This window comes from Pezoporus occidentalis, unplaced genomic scaffold (genome assembly GCF_034315485.1).
Source record: "Pezoporus occidentalis ecotype Australia unplaced genomic scaffold, CSIRO_AGI_Poc_V1 ctg272, whole genome shotgun sequence".
In the NCBI taxonomy this organism is placed as follows: domain Eukaryota; kingdom Metazoa; phylum Chordata; class Aves; order Psittaciformes; family Psittacidae; genus Pezoporus; species Pezoporus occidentalis.
In genome coordinates, this window is record NW_026914632.1 from 670128 (window position 1) to 679914 (window position 9787).

At 43.6% G+C, this 9787-nt stretch overlaps 1 long non-coding RNA gene across 4 annotated transcripts; it reads left to right on the top strand.

The window, feature by feature from the left end:
• The first annotated feature begins 5707 nt into the window (after positions 1–5707).
• LOC134166830 (uncharacterized) lies at positions 5708–9207 on the top strand. 4 transcript variants are annotated; one of them, XR_009966016.1, is made up of 3 exons: positions 5708–5845; positions 7152–7315; positions 7892–9207. It is a non-coding gene; the product is annotated as an uncharacterized LOC134166830 (long non-coding RNA). The 4 variants fall into 4 exon arrangements; XR_009966015.1 differs by lacking the exon at positions 5708–5845 and having other exon boundaries at positions 6782–7315; positions 7892–8251; positions 8858–9207; XR_009966014.1 differs by lacking the exon at positions 5708–5845 and having other exon boundaries at positions 6782–7315; positions 7892–8251; positions 8924–9207.
• The last annotated feature ends 580 nt before the right edge of the window (positions 9208–9787 follow it).

Genomic DNA, 9787 nt, shown 5'->3' on the forward strand with positions numbered 1-9787 from the left:
TTAAGTGGGGCTGAAATTGTTTTCAGTTTGCAGTTACTTGTAGGCTGAAAAGTGAGAATTTACCTTGTTTCCCCAGGTCTTTGTACTTAGAAATGCATAAAGGAAGCAGCATTTAGCCTGTCTCAGAAATGTTACATTATGTTTTGATCTATTTTCAAGCAGTTTAGGAGATACGCAGCTCGCTGGGTACCACTGCAATGGTGCAGGGGAGAGTGTGGGAGAGTGAGGTGGTTTTATGCCATCAGGTCATGGCAAGGCATCAAACAGACCAGCATCACCATAACAGTAACAAAATTGTTAATCAGAGACACCCAGCAGAATCTGAGCCCCTGAGCCACACACTTCGCATGGCATGTTCATCCCAGTGTCAGTGTTTCAGCCCATGGCTGACCCCACAGCCCTGCCCTCAAAATGACATTTCTGTGCTTTGAGGGCACAGGGCCTCTGCTAGTACACACTGTGGTAAGGCAGCAGTGCAAGGGGATACTCATGGGGCCATGCTGTGCCCTCCCAATACTGTCTCATGGCTTTGCAGATATGCCTTTTATTAACTGCTTAGAGACAAATTAGCTTTAAGGGAAAGAGAGCAGAGGACTTCCCATCCCCTCTTTGCATTCACCTGGCATTTAGCTTAATTTCCTGTAGTTATACTTCACCACTTGGTCCTGTCCTTTGATCCTTGCATAAGGGACTAAACAACAGTGGCTACCCTAAACTACTGTGCTAAAAATGACAGAAAAACATATTTTGAAATGCATAGTCCTGGCTAAAAATAGATAAGCCATTTGAAAGGTATTTAAAATATTATTTCAGAGCTATTATAATTATCTTATTATAATGCATATTTGCAAAAATAACAGCTTTGGACATGTTCAGGCCAAGTTTCATCTCAAAATGACCTCTCACAGCACTTAATATCACTGTGAAACTGTTAATTATATCTTGGCAGAAATGAGACCCCTATAATTAGGCTGATATGTTTGACAGATTACTTATTTTTCACAAAAAAAGGTTGACCACATATACTTCTTCATCGACCTAACAACCTTTCCATTTGAAAACCCCTAATGTGAAAGATTCAGACCATCTTGCCACTACAGTGGCTTGATATGATTTGGTAGGACTTACTGAGTAGTTTGAAGCCAATTTGTTAATGGAACGAACTAAGAGGTCTTGAACTGTGAGAAGTCAGTGGGCCACTTAGCTTGTCCTATACAGTTTTTTTTCCCAAAGACAACTCCAGAGCTTCTCACCCTTCATCTTCCCTGTGGCAACTTGCTCTGGTGTTTCAGACACCCAGCTGCCTCTCAAAAGGCAATGGTGTTAGCCATGAGACCCCTAGCCATGATATCAAAAATGTAATTCCCAGAATTTCAATCAACTGCATGTGATGAGACCTTAGATTAGACCCTCCAGACATGCTGGCACTCTCTTGCAATATCCCCTTTGCTCAGGGCAGGAGGAGAAGGCAGAGCTTAGATCCATCCCAACGCTCCCAGTCAGTTGCCAGCACCTATAATAAATGCTTGGAACGATGCAGAGCTCTAACCAATGGGTCAGCTTCATTTGGAGCTTGGCTCACATGGCTCTGTACAAATGCCCATAGTATGGGGAATAAAAAAGAGGAATTAGAGATGTGTACATGGCTACAGTGGTAAGATATTGGCATCACAGAAACAAGGTGGGATGGCTTTTATGACTGGAGTGTTGGAATGGAAGGTTATAGGCTCTTTAGCAAAGACAGGCCAGGCAGATGGGGATGGGGAATAGCTATGTATCTCAGTGATAGGCTGGAGAGTATGGAACTCTGCCTGGGCACAGGTGAGCAGTCAACAGAGAGCTTGGGGGTCAAAGGGAGAACAGCAATGGGGTAAATGACTGTGGGGATCTGTTCCAGACAGCCTGATCAGGAGGACTCTGTGGATAAAGCGCTCTATAGACAGATAAGAGTAGCCTCATGCTCATAGACCCTTGTTCTCATGGGGGACTTCAACCACCCTGACATCTGTTAGGGGGATAGTACGGCCCAGCACAAGCTGTCCAGGAGGTTCCTCGATTGTGTGGAAGATAATTTCCTTCTGCAAGTAATAGAGGAGCTGACAAGGAGAGGTGCCATGCTTGACCTCACACTCACCAAAAGGGAAGGGCTGGTTGGAAATGTGATACTCCAGGGCAGACTTGATTGCAGCAATCATGAGATGGTCAAATTCTTGATCCTCAGGACAGTGAGAAGAGCGTGCAGCAAGCTCACTGCCCTGGACTTCAAGAGAGCAGACTTTGGCCTCTTCAGGAACCTGCTTAGTAAGGTGCCATGGGATAAAGCCCTAGAGGGCAAGTTGGCCCAAGGTTGATATTCGAGGATCGCCTGCTCTAAGCTCAGGAGCATCGTGACCTGACAAGAAGAAAATGGGGCAAGGAGGCCAGGAGGCTTCTGTGGATGGATGAGGAGCTGCTGAGAAAACTCAGAGGGGGAAAAAAAGAAGCTTTAAAAGCAGGAAGAGAGGACAGGCGGCCTGGGAAGAATGGAGGGACATTGCCTGGGAAACTAGGGACAAGGTTCAGACAGCTAAGGCCCAGTTAGAATTGAGTTTGGCCAGGAGCGTGAAAGATAACAGGAAGGGTTTCTATAGGTATGTAGCAAACAAAAGGCAGACTAGGGATAATGTGGGCCCTCTGCAGAAGCTATCGGGAGAACTGGCTACCCTGGATTTGGAGAAGGCTGAGGTTCTCAATGACTTCTTTGCCTCAGTCTTCACTGCCAAGTGCTCTAGTCACACCCCTCAAGTCTTGGAAGGCAGATGCAGGGACTGTGAGAATGAAGACCTTGGGCCCACTGTAGGAGAGGATCAGGTTTGAGACCATCTTAAGAACCTGAACGTGCACAAGTCCATGGGACCTGATGAAATCCATCCACGCGTCCTGACAGAGCTGGTGAATTAAGTTGCTAAGCCACTGTGCCTCATATATGAAAAATCATGGCATTCAGGTGAAGTTCCTGATGACTGGAAAAAGGGAAATATAACCCCCATTTTCAAGAAGGGGAAAATGGATGACCCAGGGAATTACAGACCAGTCAGTCTCACCTCTGTGCCTGGCAAAATCTTGGAGCAGATTCTCCTGGAAGGCATGCTAAGGCACATGAAAAACAACAAGGTGCTTGGTGACAGCCAGCATGGCTTCACTAAGGAGAAATCCTGCCTGACCAATTTGGTGGCCTTCTATGATGAGGCTACGGAACTGATGGACAGGGGTAGAGCAGTTGATGTCATCTACCTGGACTTGTGTAAAGTGTTCGACACTGTCCCACACGACATCCTTGTCTCTAAATTTAAGAGATACCAATTTGATGTGTGGACCACCCTGTGAATAAAGAACTGGCTGGATGACCACAGGCCATTGTGGTCAACAGCTTAATGTCCAACTGAAGACCAGTAACGAGTGGTGACCCTCAGGGGTTGGTGTTGGGACTGATCCTGTTCAACATCTTTGTATGTGACATAGGCAGTGAGATTGAGTGCTCTCTTAGTAAGTCTGCTGATGATGCTGTTACGTGGCTCGACCGATACGCTGACATCCAGAGAGACCTGGGCACGCTTGAGAGGTGGGGCAATGCCAGCATCGTGAAGTTCAATCAAGACAACTACAAGGTCCTACACCTGGATCAAGTCAATGCCAGGCACAGCTACAGGCTGGGCAAAGAAGAGATTCAGAGCAGCCCTGCAGAGAAGGACTTGGGGGTGTTGGTCAATGAGAAAACGAAACTGAGCCTGCTTCAGTGTGTGCTCATAGCCCAGAAATCCAACCGTATCCTGGGCTGCATCAAAAGGAGTGTGACCAGTAGGTCAAAGCAGGTGACCCTGCCCCTCTACTCTGCTCTTGAGATCCCACCTGGAGTACCGTGTGCAGTTCTGGTGTCCTAAACAGAAGGAGGACATGGAGCTGTTGGAGGAAGTCTAAAGGAGGGCCACAAGGATGATCAGGGGTCTCGAGCACCTCCCTGTATGAAGACAGTCTGAGGAAGTTGGGGCTTTTCAGCCTGCAGAAGGCTGTGTGATGACCTCATTGCAGCCTTCCAGTATCTGAAGGGGGCTTATAAGGATGCTGCGGAGGGGCTATTCATTAGGGACTGTAGTGATAGGACAAGGGGTAATGAGTTGAAGCTTAAAGAGGGGAAGTTCAGGTTAGATATAAGAAAGAAGTTCTTAACTGTGTGGGTGGTGAGGCACTGGAACAGGTTGCCCAAAGAAGTGCTCCATCTATGGCAGTGTTCAAGGCCAGGTTGGACAGAATCTTGGTTGGCATGGTTTAGTGTGTGGTGTCCATTCCCATGGCAGGGGGTTGAACTAGATGATCTTAAGGTCCTTTCCAACCCTAACTTTTATGATTCTAACCACAATAGCTGAAGATTAAAACACTGGTACCCTGAGCCCTATCTGTTCCAAAGCTTATCAGTATTCTTTCTGCTCATCTGTCAGCTGTCCCCAAGAGGAAGGGCTCTTCACAACCTGCAGCAGTGCATATTTGGGAGTGGGTTAGGGACAGGAGGGAAAGGGTATTGTTTTTTTAAAGCTTCATTTAGAAAATTGAATATAAAAGACATAATTGGATAAAATTACAAATATTGCCAAAGGAATCAAGTGCCCTAATGTGCCTTTTCTTTCAAAGTGGAAGGACAGCTAAATGCCCCTCAAATTCATTTCAGGCTTTCATTTCACCTCCTTGCAAAAGTTACTTGAAAGAAAATCACATAATTCATAAGTTCTTAAAGAAGTAAACTGGTAAACATGGGGTGGCTGACCCGTTTTTCTCTCAGCAACTCATTGGAGCTTGCTCTTCATGTGCCCAAATTAAGGCAATGTGCCTTAGCTCAAATTCTGCTTAGTGAGGTTTAAGCTAAGGGAAGCTATTTCACAGCAGGGACAAGTTAAGGACCTGCACAGGGGTATTTAGAGGGACTGAGCTGTAGGAAGCTGACTCAGGAAGAGCTGTCACATTCCTACATTTGGTCAAGGATATTCTTCATGTCTCACACTCCATGACCAGCAGAGCAATCTCCAGGGAACACCCTGGTGTGGAGCCAATCTTGTTCCCTGCCTGGCATGGGGCCCGTTTCTCTTCAGGATGAAGGGCTATTTGCTGAATTGTTGGATGGTTCCAGAGATTTGGTTTTCTTAATGCAAGTTTTAATTTATATTATTATATTAGAGTAGCATTTGTGAAAGAAGATATTTCTATTGGAAATGTATGGCTATGTTTGTTTTCTGCAGGATTTTGTCCATTCTATACCAGTCACTATAGAATGACATATTTAAAAAAAAACCAAACAATTTGAAACCAAAAGTTCAATTGTAGAAGTGCAGGAAATGCCCTAGAATCATGTTCCAAGGACAATACTCCTGCTTAATACAAAACTACCAATGCTTTCAAAAGCCGTTACTAACTAGAGCTGCGTCAACACCACCACAGATTGAAATGATCCTTGAGATTCAAAACACTTTTTCCTCATTCCATTTGATTTGTCAAATAAATGTGATAAATAGCTTGATAAATGGCTTCTGAAAGTTAAACCTCACATGGAGCAAACATTACCTTTTTGCCTAGGAGGTGAAAGAAAGAAAGTTGAACTGCACATAGACTGAAGGATAAAATCTGGGCCACAGTACCCACAGGGAAGCAGATGAACAGTTTTTGTGAATGAGGCTAGTGATGTGGGGGTTTTAAGTGTTATATTCCCATAACTGCTATCACTAACAAACATTTATGTTGGTGCAATGCCCAGTCATTTCAACCTGATGAGAATTCCTACAAGGCTCCACTGCAGTAGCTTTTCTACAAACTAATGACAGTGTGTGCTTTCCATTACCCTGGAATACTTGATATATGTTTTATTACACTGGATACCTTGGCATGAATGGTCTGCTTCTGGCTGCATTTACGGCTAAGTCTTCTTGTTTTCAAAGAGATGAACATTAAGTTGTTTGCTAAGAGGGATGAATTTCCTTCTGCCTCAGTGATGCTCAAAATAAGCATTTTGTATAATTCCTGCCATTTCTCCTCCAATTGAAATGTATTCCCTAAACCTTGTAAAACTGTAGGCTGATTTATTTCAAACTCATTTCCCCCAGAAGCCCTTTTGCTTCTCAACAATATTTTTACTGCAATACCTACACTAGTGATAGTCACTTAATCACTCTGACAGAGTTGAAGCGTCATTATCTTCAGTTTTCCATGCAGACACAGAATAATGCAGAAAAGGAATTAATCCCACTCAGTTTCAGCCATGTAAAAGTTAAGGATCTGGTCTAAGCTTGTTTTATGCAGGCTCCTCTTACGGAGAGCTGTAGAGAGCAGCCTCACACTTGCAGACCCTTGCCCCCTCAAGGGGCACTTCAGCCACCCCTGTATTTGTTGGAGGGACAGTACAGCCCAGCACAAGTAATCCAGGAGGTTCCTCTACCATGTGGTAAGACAATTTCCTTCTGCAAGTAATAGAGGAGCTGACAAGGAGAGGTGCCATGCTTGACCTTGTGTGCACCAACAGGGAGGGGCTGGTTGGAAATGTGATGCTCCAAGGCAGACTTGATTGCAGCAATCATGAGATGGTCAAATTCTTGATCCTCAGGACAGTGAGAAGAGCGTGCAGCAAGCTCACTGCCCTGGACTTCAAGAGAGCAGACTTTGGCCTCTTCAGGAACCTGCTTAGTAAGGTGCCATGGGATAAAGCCCTAGAGGGCAGAGGGGCCCAAGACTGTTGGTTGATATTCAAGGATCACCTGCTCAGGAGCATCGTGACCTGACAAGAAGAAAATGGGGCAAGGAGGCCAGGAGGCTTCTGTGGATGGATGAGGAGCTGCTGAGAAAACTCAGAGGGGGAAAAAAGAAGCTTTAAAAGCAGGAAGAGAGGACAGGTGGCCTGGGAAGAATGGAGGGACATTGTCCAGGAAGGTAGGAATCAGTTAGAATTGAGTATGGCCAAGGATGTGAAAGATAACAGGAATGGCTTCTGTAGGTATGTAGCAAATAAAAGACAGACTAGGGATAATGTGGGTCCTCTTTGAAAGCTATCGATTTTATCATTTTATCTTATGCATGCTTATTTTTGTATATATACTTTTAATGCTATTGTATTGATTTTTATATAGTGACAACAGCACTTGGCAGACTCCACTGCAATGTTTTCAGGGAGTGATCAAGACTGGAGTGGGTCAAGAACTGAGGATTTTTACTAGAACCATTGTTTGTTCAGAGACTGCCCTGTCACTCACAGATCAATTCTTATTTTGAACTCTGTGTGTGTGTATTATAATTTGCACAGGTATGATGCCTTGGTAAAGGTATGATACAGCTCTTGTCTCAATATGCCAAGAGTATGTGCACATTTTACTCGCAGAGTAATGTATGCATAATGACTGAGACCTCTTGTTTACGTTCACTGTCTTGATGCTGGGAGCATTACTTACCATTTTATGTTTGTAATTCTGTATGTTCAATGTGTGGAACAACTGCATGTTAACTCGTTTTACTATCTCTTGATAATTCAGAAAAATTTAATCTTAAAGTAGTTATGTGCTAAACTTCATTCTTTCCTGAAAAAGTGCATAAAGAGAAGACAATTTTAGATGCATTTCTTTGGGGGACTTCAAGATGTGAAGGAGTTCTAAGACTTGGGAAAAGGCTTACAAAACAACATGCTACCATTATTCATCCACTGTCTTGTAAACGTTTAGCTTTCTGAAGCCCATAAGTAAATACATACATTTTCTCCTTAGGATAGTGAGTTCAAAGTAATGAAATCAGAACTTGTCATAGTTCATAAACATAGATATCATTGCCATCCACTGTTAATGTTATAATTTGAACCTTCCATTCATATTTCCTTATTTCTCTCTAGGTATTAGGGAAGCAGTGATTTGTGGAGTCCAGAGAAGCCAGTCTGCAAGCAGTGAGGAAAGAGGATTCCTCACATTTCCTGATCTGAGCCAGGTGACTTTCTAAAGATGGAACAATCTGTGGAAAAAAAGTAACTGAGGAGGCAGGATCAACAAGCTGGCTCCAGCCAGTGAGTCCACCCCTCCCAGCTTCACCCTTGATCACCAGAGTCCATGGCTGTGCACCTTCAGATTAGAAGACAAGCTAAAATCATGAAGGACAAGCTCAGCTGTTCAATGTAATTAACAGGCAAACTCTTCTTTTACACTGACTGACCCTTTGTTGAAAGGAGTGGAACTACTTGGGGAGAAAGGCAATTGCTGTAAGTGAGCAACTGCTGTAATTTTCCAGCCCTTTCTGCACTGCAAAAATAGCCCTGACTCTACAGTTACATAAATGGATTGCTAGGTGTAAAAGGATTTGTCAGCAAGGATATGGTTCTGCAGTAAGAAGCTGGAGGACCTAAATATGCATACACTCCTCAGCATCAGTTATGTTTAAGTAAAATGAGTCCCGTGAGTAGGGGCTGTACTTTAACAAATAGCATCACTTCTCTACCCCAGGTCCCACCCTGTGAATAATGGGAGAGTTGTGATGGATACACCAGGAGTAGCCCAGCAAAGCATGTTTGCTTTTAAAACACTGCTCCCTATGGATAAGCCAAGATCCTACTTGGCAGCCGCATGAGGAAGTTTGCAGTGATCATGATCTGACCAGATAAAATAATCTGGGGCCTAATGTATGCAACACAGTACCTTTTCAGAGTGTTTATTCAAATTTAAAGAAGAGCTGGGCCAGTTCCAGGTAAGGTGTGTCCATGGCCAGCAGTAAGTTACTTCTGTCATTTTTAAGAAGGCCAGATGCTGGCTAGTGAGAGTACAGCTTGCAGGGCTGAAAAGGAAGCAGATTTTCACTTTGCTCTTTACAGATAACTAAATTTTGCCAGAATTCAATTGAAGAAGGCTGATGCTGCACTTGTAACTGTCTTGTCTAGGAGAGAAGAGAGTCATGGCTGTAAATAATGCATACAGATCCATAAAGTTAGGAGGTGGAAACCAAAATGCCAATGGAACTTCACTCCTGAGCAAGTGAAAAGCAAGAAAGGGAATTCATTCTCTTCTTTGATAACTTTAAGGGAAGCCCTACTATAAGGAAGACTCCCTAGCATGAACTGAATTTGGAGACCAAGTCTAGCACACATTCATTGGAAAACTATGACCAAGATACTTAAAACACTGGAGTGCTTGGTTTAAGAATGAAGGAATAATTTGGAATACATGTTTGCTTGTGTCTATATTGTGTAATAACATGGGCTGCTTTTAATTTTTACAGCAAGATTTTCTACTCCCCTCTGTAACTCACCCTTTAAAACTCTCAGATCTGAAGAAAGTCTGAGAAACCTCCTGAGAGTATTCACATGAACATTTGTCTACAGAATTACACCATTGTTTAATAAACAGCAGCTAAATGAATTTACATTCCCACCACACACATGAGGACTATGTGTTTGTGGGTGTCCTGCAGAAGCACAGGGATAAAGTGGGCTGAATGTTGAATTCCACAAAAAAAACAGATGTGCCTGGTGATGTCCAGATTGCAGCTTAAGATAAGGGACATGCAGGTTAAGTCCAGGTTCTGGCAGATTCAAGGGAGAGTTTTTCATTGCTGCATTATCCAAGGCACGCAAAGTAAAATCTTAAACACTCAACCAAGTCCAAGTATTATCTCACTGCAGGGAACAGAATCATCCTCTCTGACAAATTATAGCAATGCAATTCTGAAAAGTTTTCTGTTGATGCAAGTGTTACAACCAGCCCTAGTCCACATTTAAAATGCAACTGTGCATGCAAAGCTACCC